The sequence below is a fragment of the Oncorhynchus mykiss genome, chromosome 3, assembly GCF_013265735.2.
Source record: "Oncorhynchus mykiss isolate Arlee chromosome 3, USDA_OmykA_1.1, whole genome shotgun sequence".
Taxonomy (NCBI): domain Eukaryota; kingdom Metazoa; phylum Chordata; class Actinopteri; order Salmoniformes; family Salmonidae; genus Oncorhynchus; species Oncorhynchus mykiss.
In genome coordinates, this window is record NC_048567.1 from 3,834,938 (window position 1) to 3,854,259 (window position 19,322).

Consider the following 19,322-nt stretch of genomic DNA (forward strand, 5'->3'; position numbering starts at 1 on the left):
TAGCTTTCTTTATTCTCATCCAGGGTAGAGTTTTGTACTCCCTCTCTATTTAAACTTCAGCCTTTAGATATCGATACCTTACCTTTTGCACACCAGATTATGTGCCTCAGAGAGCTACGTAGGATAGAAGGCACCTGAAGAGAGCTACGTATGATAGAAGCCACCCGAATAGAGCTACGTAGGATAGAAGCCACCTGAATAGAGCTACGTAGGATAGAAGGCACCCGAATAGAGCTACGTAGGACAGAAGGCACCCGAATAGAGCTACGTAGGACAGAAGGCACCCGAATAGAGCTACGTAGGACAGAAGGCACCCGAATAGAGCTACGTAGGACAGAAGGCACCTGACGAGAATCAACAAGTAGTGAAAGCAGCCTCAGGGCTCTGCAGCATATGAGTTAAATGGAATACCAAATGTACATTTTAGTAGATGCTCTTATCCATAGCAACTTACAGTAATGAGTGCATACTTTTTCATACTGGTCCCACATGGGAATCGAACCCAGAACCATGACATTGCAAGCACCATGCTATACCAACTGAGCCACACGGGACCCTATTCCCAATTTAAAAAATGGTTAAATCTCACCCTCCATTAACTGGTATAACAGAATATGTAGAGGACTGGTTAAATCTCACCCTCCATTAACTGGTATAACAGAATATGTAGAGGACTGGTTAAATATCACCCTCCATTAACTGGTAGAACAGAATATGTAGAGGACTGGTTAAATCTCACCCTCCATTAACTGGTAGAACAGAATATGTAGAGGACTGGTTAAATCTCACCCTCCATTAACTGGTAGAACAGAATATGTAGAGGACTGGTTAAATCTCACCCTCCATTAACTGGTAGAACAGAATATGTAGAGGACTGGTTAAATATCACCCTCCATTAACTGGTAGAACAGAATATGTAGAGGACTGGTTAAATCTCACCCTCCATTAACTGGTAGAACAGAATATGTAGAGGATTGGTTGAACTAAGAGCCTAAATGCATTGTTATGTAGATGGTTAGTCCTCTAGTGGATGGAATGGAGACCAGCTTGGGGAATGAGTGGAATTGTCTAGAGAGGATTATCATTGGGCAGACAGACAGTAAAACACCTCCAGTATGTTTAGGTCCGTGTCAGTGGAGATGTTAAGGATGGCAGTTAGATTAGTCATGTTTCCGCCTGCACCTCTCTCTCTCGAGCCCGTTGGGGAGTTGCAGTGAAGAGACAAGATTGAAATTAGGGAGAAAAGTAATAATAATGATGTCATAAAAGCATTGTAAATGTAGAACCAGTCAGATTTAGTGAAATAGTTGGTCCCACATGAGTGAACTTACTGCACAACAATACAAGTATTGGAACAGTCAGTTTGAAGGTTGAACCTCACACAAACACTACTACAGAAGTCATCTGACAGATGATCTTTCCTCCCCCAGAGTGTTATGACTTGGGGGTTTTACAATAACGCTTTACAAAGGAGACGCCGGCCTGCAGATAATGTCTCTAAAGTGTTGCTGTTTGGACATGGTAGGAAGAGAGGAAAGGAAAACGAAAGAGGAAAGCACAAAGCAGTCAGACTGCAGAAATGAAGTGACTGATGGTGGTAAAGATCCTAAAGCTGCATCTAATTCTCCTGAGCACCGCCAGATATCAAAGAACGGACCCAGACTCCAGGCCCACAGACTCAGTGAAGAACAGAAAAAATAACCATCAACAGCAGGAAGTTAAATGAGGAATGGCTGTGAATGGATGTAAAAGTTACTTGTGAAAAGGTTCTAGTTCTGTCCTCTTGATCACTACATTAGTCAATGTCAGACCCTCACTGGAAACACACAGGAACTCAGTGGAGAACTGCCACTTGGAGCCAGGGGTAAAGATTGTGTTACTCTGATGCCCTGTTGAGCCCTGGCATGCATAGCCATGTGGTTTCACAAAGGTTGCATTTTCCTCCCCACAAGGAGAGGGTGAGAAAACAAACAATCTATCAGGACTTCCCCTGTGCCCGTTGGAATGGTGTCAGAGCTGGGATCCATTCCATTCCTGTCAGTTAAATTGGACATAGGACTTCCGCTTCCTTTGAGTGCAACTCCATGTCTAAATTGCCTGGAATTTAGATGCAATTGACCCCAATTCATGTATTTTTCTGTCACGAGGGTCATTAAGCAGAAGACGAACATGTAAAAAGGATAAAGGAAACTCAATATATACAGTGGGGCAAAAAAGTATCTCCCACTTAAAAAGATGAGAGGCCTGTAATTTTCATCATAGGTACACTTCAACTGTGACAGACAAAATGAGAAAAAAAACATTTTTAATTAATTTCTTTGCAAATTATGGTGGAAAATAAGTATTTGGTCAATAACAAAAGTTAATCTCAATACTTTGTCATTGCCAACAAAGGGTATATAACAGAGGTCAAATGTTTTCTGTAAGTCTTCACAAGGTTTTCACACACCGTTGCTGGTATTTTGGCCCATTCCTCCATGCAGATCTCCTCTAGAGCAGTGATGTTTTGGGGCTGTTGCTGGGCAACACGGACTTTCAACTCCCTCCAAAGATTTTCTATGGGTTTGAGACTGGCTAGGCCATTCCAGGACCTTGAAATGCTTCTTACGAAGCCACTCCTTCGTTGCCCGGGGCGGTGTGTTTGGGATCATTGTCATGCTGAAAGACCCAGCCACGTTTCATCTTCAATGCCCTTGCTGATGGAAGGAGGTTTTCACTCAAAATCTCACGATACATGGCCCCATTCATTCTTTCCTTTACATGGATCAATCGTCCTGGTCCCTTTGCAGGAAAACAGCCCCAAAGCATGATGTTTCCACTCCCATGCTTCACAGTAGGTATGGTGTTCTTTGGATGCAACTCAGCATTCTTTGTCCTCCAAACACGACGAGTTGAGTTTTTACCAAAAAGTTATATTTTGGTTTCATCTGACCATATGACATTCTCCCAATCTTCTTCTGGATCATCCAAATGCTCTCTAGCAAACTTCAGACGGGCCTGGACATGTACTGGCTTAAGCAGGGGAACACGTCTGGCACTGCAGGATTTGAGTCCCTGGCGGCGTAGTGTGTTACTGATGGTAGGCTTTGTTACTTTGGTCCCAGCTCTCTGCAGGTCATTCACTAGGTCCCCCCGTGTGGTTCTGGGATTTTTGCTCATCGTTCTTGTGATCATTTTGACCCCACGGGTGAGATCTTGCGTGGAGCCCCAGATCCAGGGAAATTATCAGTGGTCTTGTATGTCTTCCATTTCCTAATAATTGCTCCCACAGTTGATTTCTTCAAACCAAGCTGCTTACCTTTTGCAGATTCAGTCTTCCCAGCCTGGTGCAGGTCTTTTATACTGATAACAAGTTCAAACGGGTGCCATTAATACAGGTAACGAGTGGAGGACAGAGGAGCCTCTTAAAGAAGAAGTTACAGGTCTGTGAGAGACAGAAATCTTGCTTGTTTGTAGGTGACCAAATACTTATTTTCCACCATAATTTGCAAATAAATTCATTAAAAAATTCTACAATGTGATTTTCTTGATTTTTTTTTCTCATTTTGTCTGTCATAGTTGAAGTGTACCTATGATGAAAATTACAGGCCTCTCTCATCTTTTTGAGTGGGAGAACTTGCACAATTGGTGGCTGACTAAATACTTTTTTGCCCCACTGTAATTGAACATAAATACAATTCTTTATCCACTGTCTTTTCAAGGCTCTGAATAATGATGAAATGAGGGCAACGTCTTTTTGCCTTGTGTTTACATGAAACAAACCAAGCGTTAGGATAACACGCTGGGGCTTGTTGATATGTCTGCAATGTAAACAGACCAGACAGACATGTCTAACAGTCACTTCCTTTTAATCATAGCACCGGTTCAGTCTGTGTATATGTTACGTACATCCCTTGGAAGAAACTGTCTGAAAGGGTTTGCATAATTCATAGAAAGAAAAATGATCTCTACGCTGATGCAACCCTGAGCAAGACTGAAAGGATGATATTACTGTTTGTCTGATAATGTTTACTGATATGCCGCTGACCTCTTAAATAGATGTTGCTCTAACAGCGATGTTTAACTGGAGCTGACCTCTTAAATAGATGTTGCTCTAACAGTGATGTTTAACTGGAGCTGACCTCTTAAATAGATGTTGCTCTAATAGGGATGTTTAACTGGAGCTGACCTCTTAAATAGATGTTGCTCTAATAGTGACGTTTAACTGGAGCTGACCTCTTAAATAGATGTTGCTCTAACAGTGATGTTTAACTGGAGCTGACCTCTTAAATAGATGTTGCTCTAATAGTGACGTTTAACTGGAGCTGACCTCTTAAATAGATGTTGCTCTAATAGTGACGTTTAACTGGAGCTGACCTCTTAAATAGATGTTGCTCTAATAGTGACGTTTAACTGGAGCTGACCTCTTAAATAGATGTTGCTCTAATAGTGACGTTTAACTGGAGCTGACCTCTTAAATAGATGTTGCTCTAATAGTGACGTTTAACTGGAGCTGACCTCTTAAATAGATGTTGCTCTAATAGTGATGTTTAACTGGAGCTGACCTCTTAAATAGATGTTGCTCTAACAGTGATGTTTAACTGGAGCTGACCTCTTAAATAGATGTTGCTCTAACAGTGATGTTTAACTGGAGCTGACCTCTTAAATAGATGTTGCTCTAATAGTGATGTTTAACTGGAGCTGACCTCTTAAATAGATGTTGCTCTAGTAGTGATGTTTAACTGGAGCTGACCTCTTAAATAGATGTTGCTCTAATAGTGATGTTTAACTGGAGCTGACCTCTTAAATAGATGTTGCTTTAACAGTGATGTTTAACTGGAGCTGACCTCTTAAATAGATGTTGCTCTAACAGTGATGTTTAACTGGAGCTGATCTCTTAAATAGATGTTGCTCTAGTAGTGATGTTTAACTGGAGCTGACCTCTTAAATAGATGTTGCTCTAGTAGTGATGTTTAACTGGAGCTGACCTCTTAAATAGATGTTGCTCTAGTAGTGATGTTTAACTGGAGCTGACCTCTTAAATAGATGTTGCTCTAATAGTGACGTTTAACTGGAGCTGACCTCTTAAATAGATGTTGCTCTAACAGTGATGTTTAACTGGAGCTGACCTCTTAAATAGATGTTGCTCTAACAGGGATGTTTAACTGGAGCTGACCTCTTAAATAGATGTTGCTCTAATAGTGACGTTTAACTGGAGCTGACCTCTTAAATAGATGTTGCTCTAATAGTGATGTTTAACTGGAGCTGACCTCTTCAATAGATGTTGCTCTAATAGTGACGTTTAACTGGAGCTGACCTCTTAAATAGATGTTGCTCTAACAGTGATGTTTAACTGGAGCTGACCTCTTAAATAGATGTTGCTCTAACAGGGATGTTTAACTGGAGCTGACCTCTTAAATAGATGTTGCTCTAATAGTGATGTTTAACTGGAGGTGACCTCTTAAATAGATGTTGCTCTAGTAGTGATGTTTAACTGGAGCTGACCTCTTAAATAGATGTTGCTCTAACAGTGATGTTTAACTGGAGCTGACCTCTTAAATAGATGTTGCTCTAATAGTGACGTTTAACTGGAGCTGACCTCTTAAATAGATGTTGCTCTAATAGTGACGTTTAACTGGAGCTGACCTCTTAAATAGATGTTGCTCTAATAGTGACGTTTAACTGGAGCTGACCTCTTAAATAGATGTTGCTCTAATAGTGACGTTTAACTGGAGCTGACCTCTTAAATAGATGTTGCTCTAATAGTGACGTTTAACTGGAGCTGACCTCTTAAATAGATGTTGCTCTAATAGTGATGTTTAACTGGAGCTGACCTCTTAAATAGATGTTGCTCTAATAGTGATGTTTAACTGGAGCTGACCTCTTAAATAGATGTTGCTCTAATAGTGACGTTTAACTGGAGCTGACCTCTTAAATAGATGTTGCTCTAACAGTGATGTTTAACTGGAGCTGACCTCTTAAATACGTAGATGTTGCTCTAATAGTGATGTTTAACTGGAGCTGACCTCTTAAATACGTAGATGTTGCTCTAATAGTGATGTTTAACTGGAGCTGACCTCTTAAATAGATGTTGCTCTAACAGTGATGTTTAACTGGAGCTGACCTCTTAAATACGTAGATGTTGCTCTAATAGTGACGTTTAACTGGAGCTGACCTCTTAAATAGATGTTGCTCTAATAGTGACGTTTAACTGGAGCTGACCTCTTAAATAGATGTTGCTCTAACAGTGATGTTTAACTGGAGCTGACCTCTTAAATAGATGTTGCTCTAATAGGGATGTTTAACTGGAGCTGACCTCTTAAATAGATGTTGCTCTAATAGTGACGTTTAACTGGAGCTGACCTCTTAAATAGATGTTGCTCTAACAGTGATGTTTAACTGGAGCTGACCTCTTAAATAGATGTTGCTCTAACAGGGATGTTTAACTGGAGCTGACCTCTTAAATAGATGTTGCTCTAATAGTGACGTTTAACTGGAGCTGACCTCTTAAATAGATGTTGCTCTAATAGTGATGTTTAACTGGAGCTGACCTCTTAAATAGATGTTGCTCTAATAGTGACGTTTAACTGGAGCTGACCTCTTAAATAGATGTTGCTCTAACAGTGATGTTTAACTGGAGCTGACCTCTTAAATAGATGTTGCTCTAACAGGGATGTTTAACTGGAGCTGACCTCTTAAATAGATGTTGCTCTAATAGTGATGTTTAACTGGAGGTGACCTCTTAAATAGATGTTGCTCTAGTAGTGATGTTTAACTGGAGCTGACCTCTTAAATAGATGTTGCTCTAACAGGGATGTTTAACTGGAGCTGACCTCTTAAATAGATGTTGCTCTAATAGTGATGTTTAACTGGAGCTGACCTCTTAAATAGATGTTGCTCTAATAGTGATGTTTAACTGGAGCTGACCTCTTAAATAGATGTTGCTCTAATAGTGACGTTTAACTGGAGCTGACCTCTTAAATAGATGTTGCTCTAATAGTGACGTTTAACTGGAGCTGACCTCTTAAATAGATGTTGCTCTAATAGTGACGTTTAACTGGAGCTGACCTCTTAAATAGATGTTGCTCTAATAGTGACGTTTAACTGGAGCTGACCTCTTAAATAGATGTTGCTCTAATAGTGATGTTTAACTGGAGCTGACCTCTTAAATAGATGTTGCTCTAATAGTGATGTTTAACTGGAGCTGACCTCTTAAATAGATGTTGCTCTAATAGTGACGTTTAACTGGAGCTGACCTCTTAAATAGATGTTGCTCTAACAGTGATGTTTAACTGGAGCTGACCTCTTAAATACGTAGATGTTGCTCTAATAGTGATGTTTAACTGGAGCTGACCTCTTAAATACGTAGATGTTGCTCTAATAGTGATGTTTAACTGGAGCTGACCTCTTAAATAGATGTTGCTCTAACAGTGATGTTTAACTGGAGCTGACCTCTTAAATACGTAGATGTTGCTCTAATAGGGATGTTTAACTGGAGCTGACCTCTTAAATAGATGTTGCTCTAATAGTGACGTTTAACTGGAGCTGACCTCTTAAATAGATGTTGCTCTAACAGTGATGTTTAACTGGAGCTGACCTCTTAAATACGTAGATGTTGCTCTAATAATGATGTTTAACTGGAGCTGACCTCTTAAATAGATGTTGCTCTAACAGTGATGTTTAACTGGAGCTGACCTCTTAAATACGTAGATGTTGCTCTAATAGGGATGTTTAACTGGAGCTGACCTCTTAAATAGATGTTGCTCTAATAGTGACGTTTAACTGGAGCTGACCTCTTAAATAGATGTTGCTCTAACAGTGACGTTTAACTGGAGCTGACCTCTTAAATAGATGTTGCTCTAATAGGGATGTTTAACTGGAGCTGACCTCTTAAATAGATGTTGCTCTAACAGTGATGTTTAACTGGAGCTGACCTCTTAAATAGATGTTGCTCTAATAGTGATGTTTAACTGGAGCTGACCTCTTAAATAGATGTTGCTCTAATAGTGATGTTTAACTGGAGCTGACCTCTTAAATAGATGTTGCTCTAACAGTGATGTTTAACTGGAGCTGACCTCTTAAATAGATGTTGCTCTAACAGTGACGTTTAACTGGAGCTGACCTCTTAAATAGATGTTGCTCTAACAGTGACGTTTAACTGGAGCTGACCTCTTAAATAGATGTTGCTCTAACAGTGATGTTTAACTGGAGCTGACCTCTTAAATAGATGTTGCTCTAACAGTGATGTTTAACTGGAGCTGTAGCAGGTATCTTAGCCAACACCTTTAGTACATAGAGATCATTTAAGAGTAAAAGTCATTGTTTGTTCAAAAAGCGGGGGGTTTCTTTTGAGGGGAGGTAGCGATGTATATGTTATTCGTCATATATCAGATAATTGACGCTGAATTTTTCAGAACAATGTTGCCCTTTCAATTTGGGAAGTGGGTTATGCTATTTATCTTGATTGAGCTTCTGTGGTCACATTATCTGTGGTCACATTCTGGAATTCAATAGCATCATATAAATGGTAGAGGTTCTGTGTGTTTCCAACAGAGAGACTGAGGTTGAGATGGAATGTTCATAATGGAATTTTCATTTATTTACCCAAGATTCTAGTTCCAGCACGTAGCCCACAAGTACCCTCACAAGCCACAATGATGTGGGAGCTAGATGCAGGCTGGCCTCATTACTGTGCTGTTGGCCCAGAGATAATATACAGTATGTTTAGCAAAAACACTGCTTCTTCACTTCTCTGGGAAAACAAACACTACAGCAGCACTGAGACAAAGTAAGAGCAGAACTCCCCGGGCAAAGATAAGACTGCTTTATAAACGACTGGTGTTAGCTGCTGTCAACAGTAGAAACACAATGGATCTGTCCCAAATGGCACCCATGCCCTTTTATAGTGCATTACTTTATGGGCCCATCGAGCTCTGGTCACAAGTAGTGCACTATATAGGGAGTATGGTGCCATTTGGGACGCACTTAATTTGTATATTACTCTATTTAAACAATGTATGTATATATATATATATATATATATATATATATATATATATATAAGTTCTCATTTACAACTGCGACCTGGCCAAGATAAAGCAAAGCAGTGCGACACAAACAACAACACAGAGATTCACATGGAATAAACAAACGTACAGTCAATAACACAATAGAAAAAGTCTATATACAATGTGTGCTAATGGTGTGAGGAGGCAATAAATAGGCCATAGTAGCGAAGTAATTACAATTTAGCAAATTAACACTGGAGTGATAGATGTGCAAATGATGATGTGCAAATAGAAATACTTGTGTGCAAAAGAGCAGGAAAGTAAATAAAAACAATATGGGGATGAGGTAGGTAGTTGGATGGGCTATTTACAGATGGGCTATTTACAGATGGGCTGTGTACAGTTGCAGCGATCGGTAAGCTGCTCAGATAGCTGATGCTTAAAGTTAGTGACGGAGATATAAGTCTCCAACTTCAGTGATTTTTGCAATTTGTTCCAGTCATTAGCAGCAGAGAACTGGAAGGAAAGGCGGCCAAAGGAAGTGTTGGCTTTGTGGATGACCAGTGAGATATACCTGCTGGAGCGCTTGCTATGGGTGGGTGCTGCTATGGTGACCAGTGAGCTGAGATAAGGCGGGGCTTTACCTAGCAAAGACTTATAGACGACCTGGAGCCAGTGGGTCTGGCGACAAATATGTAGCGAGGGCCAGCCGACGAGAGCATACAGGTTGCAGTGGTGGGTGGTGTATGGGGCTTTGTTGACAAAACGGATGGCACTGTGATAGACTGCATCCAGTTTGCTGAGTAGAGTGTTGGAGGCTATTTTGTAAATGACATCGCCGAAGTCGAGAATTGGTAGGATAGTTAGTTTAACGAGGGTAAGTTTGGCAGCATGAGTGAAGGAGGCTTTGTTGCGAAATAGGAAGCCGATTCTAGATTTAATTTAGGATTGGAGATGTTTAATATGAGTCTGGAAGAAGAGTTTACAGTCTAGCCAGACACCTATGTATTTGTAGTTGTCCACATATTCTAAGTCAGAACCGTCCAGAGTAGTGATGCTAGTCAGGCGGGCGGGTGCGGGCAGCGATCGGTTGAAAAGCATGCATTTAGTTTTGGCTACTCTCCAGTCATCTACACTTTTACAGACCACATGGTTTGTTGTTTGTGTCTGTACTGCAACCCATCTGTTGTGTGGCTGTGATGCAGTGCCCTACAAACAAGCCTCCATCTAGTCCTGAGCAATATCTGTGTTATTGTGTACACATTGTCCCATTGGTTTTAGTTCCTGTGTTGTCAGTGTAGAGGTAAGGTATGGGCTCAGTTTCAAATGGCACCCTATTCACTATGTAGTGCACTACTTTTGACAAGGGCCCAGTCCACTTTGAAGAACCGTTTTTTAAATATATTTTTATTTTACATATGACTTTTTCCCCCTAAGAGAGTATCTAGAAAATGAAGTGGTTCGTTGGCTGTCCCCAAAAGAGAACCCTTTGAAGAACCCTTTTTGGTTCCAGGTAAAACCCTTTCCACATAGGGTTCTACATGGAACCCAAAAGGGTTCTACCTGGAACCTACAAGGGAGAGCCCTTTTAGGTTCTAGATAGCACTTTTCTTTCTAAGAGTGTAGTGGCACCATTATGAACCAATAGGATGCCATTTGGGACACAGACACAGAAACATGGTTAGAGACATAAACCTGTGGTCAGGAAGGCCAGGCAGGTAGCTGAATGAGATGTGACAGTGTTGTTGGCTGGCTTGAAAGTAGGCTGTTGCTCTCTATCAGGACTCCTGAGCTGATGGATTGGAAAGCCATCAATAGAGACTCACTTATTGCCCAGGAGCTGTGCTATGCACAGGACCAGCAAGCTCAGCTAAAACTACCAATATCACATTTACAGGAAGGAAAAGGAGAAATAGAGGGAGAGTTTAAGGAGAGAGAAAGTCTATAGCTAACCATGAAATATGGTAACATTACTGTGCAGTTCAGCTTTTCTGCATTTTCCCGTTTGTAGCAGAGCCATACACCGTGTAGAGATACAGTGGGGCAACAAAGTATTTAGTCAGCCACCAATTGTGCAAGTTCTCCCACTTAAAAAGATGAGAGAGGCCTGTAATTTTCATCATCGGCACACTTCAACTATGACAGACAAAATGAGAAAAAAAACCCAGAAAATGACATTGTAGGATTTTTTATGAATTTATTTGCAAATTATGGTGGAAAATAAGTATTTGGTCACCTACAAACAAGCAAGATTTCTGTCTCTCACAGACCTGTAACTTCTTCTTTAAGAGGCTCCTCTGTCCTCCACTCGTTACCTGTATTAATGGCACCTGTTTGAACTTGTTATCAGTATAAAAGACACCTGTCCACAACCTCAAACAGTAACACTCCAAACTCCACTATGGCCAAGACCAAAGAGCTGGTGTCAAAGGACACCAGAAACAAAATTGTAGACCTGCACCAGGCTGGGAAGACTGAATCTGCAATAGGTAAGCAGCTTGGTTTGAAGAAATCAAATGTGGGAGCAATTATTAGGAAATGGAAGACATACAAGACCACTCATAATCTCCCTCGATCTGGGGCTCCACGCAAGATCTCACACCGTGGGGTCAAAATGATCACAAGAATGGTGAGCAAAAATCCCAGAACCACACGGGGGGACCTAGTGAATGACCTGCAGAGAGCTGGGACCAAAGTAACAAAGCCTACCATCAGTAACACACTACGCCGCCAGGGACTCAAATCCTGCAGTGCCAGACGTGTCCCCCTGCTTAAGCCATTACATGTCCAGGCCCGTCTGAAGTTTGCTAGAGAGCATTTGGATGATCCAGAAGAAGATTGGGAGAATGTCATATGGTCAGATGAAACCACAATATAACTTTTTGGTAAAAAAATCAACTCGTCGTGTTTGGAGGACAAAGAATGCTGAGTTGCATCCAAAGAACACCATACCTACTGTGATGCATGGGGGTGGAAACATCATGCTTTGGGGCTGTTTTTCTGCAAAGGGACCAGGACGACTGATCCGTGTAAAGGAAAGAATGAATGGGGCCATGTATCATGAGATTTTGAGTGAAAACCTCCTTCCATCAGCAAGGGCATTGAAGATGAAACGTGGCTGGGTCTTTCAGCATGACAATGATCCCAAACACACCTCCCCGGGCAACGAAGGAGTGGCTTCGTAAGAAGCATTTCAAGGTCCTGTAGTGGCCCAGCCAGTCTCCAGATCTCAACCCCATAGAAAATCTTTGGAGGGAATTGAAACTCTGTGTTGCCCAGCAACAGCCCCAAAACATCACTGCTCTTGAGGAGATCTGCATGGAGAAATGTGCCAAAATACCAGCAACAGTGTGTGAAAACCTTGTGAAGACTTACAGAAAACATTTGACCTCTGTCATTGCCAACAAAGGGTATATAACAAAGCATTGAGATAAACTTTTGTTATTGACCAAATACTTATTTTCCACCATAATTTGCAAATAAATTAATTAAAAATCCTACAATGTGATTTTCTGGATTTTTTTTTCTAATTTTGTCTGTCATAGTTGAAGTGTACATATGATAAAATTACAGGCCTCTCTCATCTTTTTAAGTGGGAGAACTTGCACCATTGGTGGCTGACTAAATACTTTTTTGCCCCACTGTATGCAGGTAACTGCCAACATAAAGAGACAATGAGGGATACAACGTATATTGAAAGCCGGTGCTTCCACACAGGTGTGGTTCCTGAGTTAATTAAGAAATTAACATCCCATCATGCTTAGGGTCATGTATAAAAATGCCCAGTTGCCAATTACGTTGGGGTTAGTGCTACCCGGAATCCTTGGAACGTCTCTACCCTAAACCCTAACCTGAACCCCTGCCCTTACCATAACCCTTACCTAACCCTAACCCCTACCCTAAACCCTAACCTTAACCCCTACTCTTACCATAACCCTTATCTAACCCTAACTCCTACCCTAAACCCTAAACTTAACCCCTACCCTTACCATAACCATAACCCTTACTTAACCCCAACCCCATCTCCTACCCTGAACCCTAAACTTAACCACTACCCTTACCCTAACTCCTACCCTAAACCCTAACCTCAACCCATACCCTTACCATAACCCTTACCTAACCCTAACTCCTACCCTAAACCCTCACCTTGACCCCTACCCTTACCATAACCCTTACCTAACCCTAACCCCTACCCTACCCTTATCATAACATAACCCTAACCCCTACCCTAAACCCTAAACTTAACCCCTACCATAACCATAACCCTTACTTAATCCTAACCCTAACTCCTACCCTAAACCCTAAACTTAACCCCTACCCTTACCATAACCTTTACCTAACTCTAACTTTAATCATTATTAACATTATTTTGGCCACCATGGCTAGAAGGTAAAACAAGGGAAATGCTAGTGGGGACATTTCCCATGTCCCCATGAGGACAAAGGCTATTTTAAACTTAGAATTAGGGTTAGAATTATGGTCAGGGGTTAAGGTAAGGGTTAGGTTTAGGGTTACCGGTTAAGGTAAGGGTTAGGTTAAAAAATAGGATTGTGAATGGAAATCAATTTTAGTTCTCCACGAGAAGGACAAAACGTGTGTGTGTCGTCTGTGTCTGTGTGCGTGCAGGACTTTCTTGTGAAAAAGAGGAACCGTGTGTAATGTCTGAGAAGTTAGCTGAGAATTGTTTCTCAGGAATCAAAACTTTCAAAAATGCCTGGCTTTATTTCCTGCAATGTGAGCACATAGCTACAGCAGGATCCATGTTGCTTGTGTAAGCAGAATGGAACATGTGACTGGACTATTCTGATGAGCCACTAGGGAATAGTTGTATTCATATTCCTGATGGAGTGTGAGTGGTCAGAGTTAACTGAAAGGTGGAGTAGCTAAATGTTTAACAATTGACATAAAATCACTATATTTTATGCATTATTACTTGTTATAAGCTTATTATCAACTCATAACCAATGTCCATTGCTTGGGAATGTGCAGTATAATTCTGTGTGGGAAATGAACTACAAAGGAAAATGCATCTTGTTCAAATGACATAAATGTCATTTCTAAATGGCATTGTGCTTTGCTTTGCTGTGCATTACTCCCCACACCTACCCTTTGCATTAAACGTCAAAATACCATTTTATAAGACAAAGTATTTTCCTGTTCACCTCACAAAGTATTTGATTTGCATCTTAAAGGAACTAAGGAGCCTCTTGAAGACTAGATGGTGCAATTCAATGGGTCTATAATATATTTTCCTGTCAGAAATACAACCCACTGGGCACACACTGGTTGAATCAACATTGTGTCCACGCCATTTCGTTGCACCAACTTGGAATAGACGTTGAATTGACATTTGTACCCAGTTGGAAGCCTTTATTGACTTAATATTCTGCTTTAATCTCCTTTATGCAAATATCCCATACAATCCCTTTAGATTGTCCTGAGCTGAAGCTTTTTATATGTTAATGCATCTGACTCATCTTTTTCCTCCTCTCTCTCGTCACTCTTTCTCTCAACTCTCTCTCTTCACTCTTTCTCTCAACTCTCTCTTCACCCTCTCTCTCTTCACCCTCTCTCTCTTCACCCTCTCTCTCTTCATCCTCTCTCTTCATTCTCTCTCTTCATCCTCTCTCTCTTCACTCTTTCTCTCAACTCTCTCTCTTCACTCTCTCTCTCTCTTCACTCTTTCTCTCAACTCTCTCTTCACCCTCTCTCTCTTCACCCTCTCTCTCTTCATCCTCTCTCTCTTCACCCTCTCTCTCTTCACCCTCTCTCTCTCTCGCTCTCCATTTTCTTCCTCCCCTATGCATTGAACTATTCATCAGCGCTCTCTTTCTTTACATTGTTTTTATTAGTTGAAGCCTGAAGGTCCCCTTTGTGAGGGCAGATGTATACTGAACAGAAATATAAACGCAACATGTAAAGTGTTGGTCCCATGTTTCATGAGCTGAAATAAAAGATCCCAGAAATGTTTCATTGACACAAAAAGCATATTTCTCTCAAATGTTGTGCACACATTTCTTTATCTCTGTTAGTATTTCTCCTTTCCCAAGATAATCCATCCTCCTGGCAGGTGTGGCATATCAAGAAGCTGATTAAACAGCATGATCATTACACAGGTGCAACTTGTGATGGGGACAAAAGGCCACTCTAAAATGTGCAGTTTTGTCTCACAACACAATGCCACAGATGTCTCAAGTTTCGAGACAGCGTGCAATTGGCATGCTGACTGCAGGAATGTCCACCAGAGCTGTTGCCAGATAATTTAATGTTAACTTCTCTACCATAAGCTGCCTCCAACATTGTTTTAAAGAATTGGGCAGTACGTCTAACCGGCCTCACAACCGCAGACCACATGTAACCATGCCAGCCCAGAATCTCCACATCTGGCTTCTTTTCCTGCGAGATTGTCTGAGACCAGCCACCGGGACAGCTGATGAAACTGAGGAGTATTTCTGTCTGTAATAAAGCCCATTCTGATTGGCTGGGCCTGGCTCCCTAGTGGGTGGGCTTATGCCCTCCTATTCCCACGCATGGCTGCGCCTCTGCCCTTTCATATGAAGTCCATAGATAAGGGCCTAATGAAATTATTTGAAATGACTGATTTCCTTATATGAACTGTAACTGTAAAATTGTTGTGTATGTTTTTGCTCAATATATACATTCATGAGGTTTTCCTTCCTGTAATAATTGTAGAATAATCTTGTATTTTTAAGTGTAGTATATGGATATATTATAAAGAGTTATCTTACTGTTTTATCTTCTCTCTGTGAAGTCCTCAGCTCAACATTCCACTTCTTCAATCTTTACAATATAATAGGTGTTGGATTGTCATCTAGTGGACAATTACAGTATTGACTCTAATCATTCCTAAATTGGTCACCATCTAGTGGACAGTTACAGTATTGACTCTAATCTTTCCTCAATTGGTCACCATCTAGTGGACAGTTACAGTATTGACTTTAAGCTTCCCTCAATTGGTCACCATCTAGTGGACAGTTACAGTATTGATTCTAATTTTCCCTCAGTTGGTCAGCCTAGGGGGATATGAAGCCATCACTAGGGGGCTATGAAGCCATCACTAGGGGGATATTAAGCCATCACTAGGGGGATATGAAGCCATCACTAGGGGGATATTAAGCCATCACTAGGGGGATATGAAGCCATCACTAGGGGCATATGAAGCCATCACTAGGGGGATATGAAGCCATCCCTAGGGGGATATGAAGCCATCACTAGGGGGATATGAAGCCATCACTAGGGGGATATTAAGCCATCATTAGGGGGATATGAAGCCATCACTAGGGGGATATGAAGCCATCACTAGGGGGATATGAAGCCATCACTAGGGGTATATTAAGCCATCACTAGGGGGATATTAAGCCATCATTAGGGGATATGAAGCCATCACTAGGGGGATATTAAGCCATCACTAGGGGGATATGAAGCCATCACATCCCCCTAGTGATGGCTTAATATATCCCCCATATTAAGCCATCACTAGGGGGATATGAAGCCACCACTAGGGGGATATGAAGCCATCACTAGGGGGATATGAAGCCACCACTAGGGGGATATGAAGCCATCACTAGGGGGGATATGAAGCCATCACTAGGGGGCTATGAAGTCATCACTAGGGGGATATTAAGCCATCATTAGGGGGATATGAAGCCATCACTAGGGGGATATGAAGCCATCACTAGGGGGATATGAAGCCATCACTAGGGGTATATTAAGCCATCACTAGGGGGATATTAAGCCATCATTAGGGGGATATGAAGCCATCACTAGGGGGATATTAAGCCATCACTAGGGGGATATGAAGCCATCACTAGGGGAATATTAAGCCATCACTAGGGGGATATGAAGCCATCACTAGGGGGATAGTAAGCCATCACTAGGGGGATATGAAGCCATCACTAGAGGGATATGAAGCATCACTAAGGGGATATTAAGCCATCACTAGGGGGATATGAAGCCATCACTAGGGGGATATGAAGCCACCACTAGGGGGATATGAAGCCACCACTAGGGGGATATGAAGCCATCACTAGGGGGATATGAAGCCATCACTAGGGGGATATGAAGCCATCACTAGGGGGATATGAAGCCATCACTAGGGGGATATTATTAAGCCATCACTTGTTGCTTCATTTGACCCTCTTCACAAGGGTGACTTCATTCACAAATAGTTCACGCCAAATCTCTAAAGTCTGATTCATTCAATCAAGTGAAACACACACACACCCTTTCCAAAACAAACTATACAGAGTGAGACACACTGGTTGCCAAGCCTGGATGACATGAGAATAATTTGTGGTGGTGTTTGGTGTGTTCTGAGTCTGCACACAGTGTTCACACAAGCTCTCTTGATGATAGTTTAGTAAGGCCTGTGTTACTGTAACAATAACAATGCAGGGACGCTTTTCTCATCATTTCATGTAAACCTACATTGCTACTCCATGGATTCCCGTAGCTGAAGCCCATGGGTAGGCAACCCTGGTCCTGGAGTGCAGCTGTCGCTTCAAGTTTTTCATTTAACCGACCAGGTGTGTTGTATTTAGGCAATCACTGAACTGATCAATTCGCTAAGTAGCTCAGTGTGATGCCTGGTTGGAACAGGGTTGACTACCCCTGCAGTAGCCAAACACCTACCTCACCAATGTCCTGATTTGAATATTATCACTGTCACTTAACTTGAAAGTGTGTTGAACAAACAGCACTATGGGTCTCTAGACAAATGTGTGTACTGTATTTATGCACTGGAGTCATTTAAAGTGTGAACTTGGAGTCCAGTTCCAAGTTTGGCTTTGGCACATACCTCTCAGTAACACAGGGTTTCATTCTAGAAATAAAACGATGAGGAGGAGAGAGTCGAGCCTCTCTGAGACTCCACTGTGACTGTCTGTGGCAGGAGAGTAAGGAGCATAGCAGGGTCTATGAGCCAAATGGGTGAAAGAGCAGCTTTCTGACAACAACCCCAGCATGGTCACTAGAATGAGGACATAGAAAAAGTCAGCTTCTGCTCCATCCTTCTACTTCTCTTCAGTCCTGAAGTCTAACAGGAGTCTATAGTTTGATTCCTACACCTCCTCTTCAGTCCTGAAGTCTAGCAGGAGTCTTCAGTTTGATTCCTACACCTCCTCTTCAGTCCTGAAGTCTAACAGGAGTCTTCAGTTTGATTCCTACACCTCCTCTTCAGTACTGAAGTCTAGCAGGGGTCTTTAGTTTGATTCCTACACCTCCTCTTCAGTCCTGAAGTCTAACAGGAGTCTTTAGTTGGGTTCCTACACCTCCTCTTCAGTCCTGAAGTCTAGCAGGAGTCTTCAGTTTGATTCCTACACCTCCTCTTCAGTCCTGAAGTCTAGCAGAGGTCTTTAGTTTGATTCCTACACCTCCTCTTCAGTACTGAAGTCTAGCAGGGGTCTTTAGTTAGATTCCTACACCTCCTCTTCAGTACTGAAGTCTAGCAGGGGTCTTTAGTTTGATTCCTACACCTCCTCTTCAGTCCTGAAGTCTAGCAGGGGTTTTTAGTTTAATTCCTACACATCCTCTTCAGTCCTGAAGTCTAACTGGGGTCTTTAGTTGGATTCCTACACCTCCTCTTCAGTCCTGAAGTCTAGCAGGAGTATTTAGTTTGATTCCTACACCTCCTCTTCAGTCCTGAAGTCTAGCAGGGGTCTAGGGAAAACACACACATTCTTGTTCATGTTCAAACAAATTTTTGTTTGTGTTTTTCACAAGTAAATATGTAATCTGGCATGCCATAGTAAACAATGGTAGGCTACAAAATGTGTCTGCTCAGTGACATGATTATATTGGGTTCTCCATTTGTTCATGTCATGTTTAAATTGACTTTCTGGATGTCAATGTAATTTACCAACGTTTTCTAACAAAAAAAATAGGAAAAAGCTTGTTGTACCAAATCAGGGTACCTTAAAACCGAAAACGGTTTGTTCTTTTAAAGATGGCAGAGCGTGCCCTCAGAGTTGGCCCTCATTTCCCCAGAAAACCATCCTCCTTCCATACATTGAAACAACGTTTTATTTTCTATATGGGAGACGTTTACATTCCTATGAGGGAGAGCTGGATATGATTGCATGATTAAATTAAGATTAAATGAAGACACTGTACATAAAGAGTGTCTGAGAGCCCATCTCCTGCTCTCGGTAGATATCTGTCTGAATTACAGACTGTGGGGTCATTATATATGGACCAGGCATTCATTCAAGCCTGTGTTGTGGAAGTGTTTTCAAATCAGGACTATATTAATAGAACTGAATCTCATACCTCTCTCTCTCGCTCTCTCTCAAACACACACAACCCCATACTCTCTCT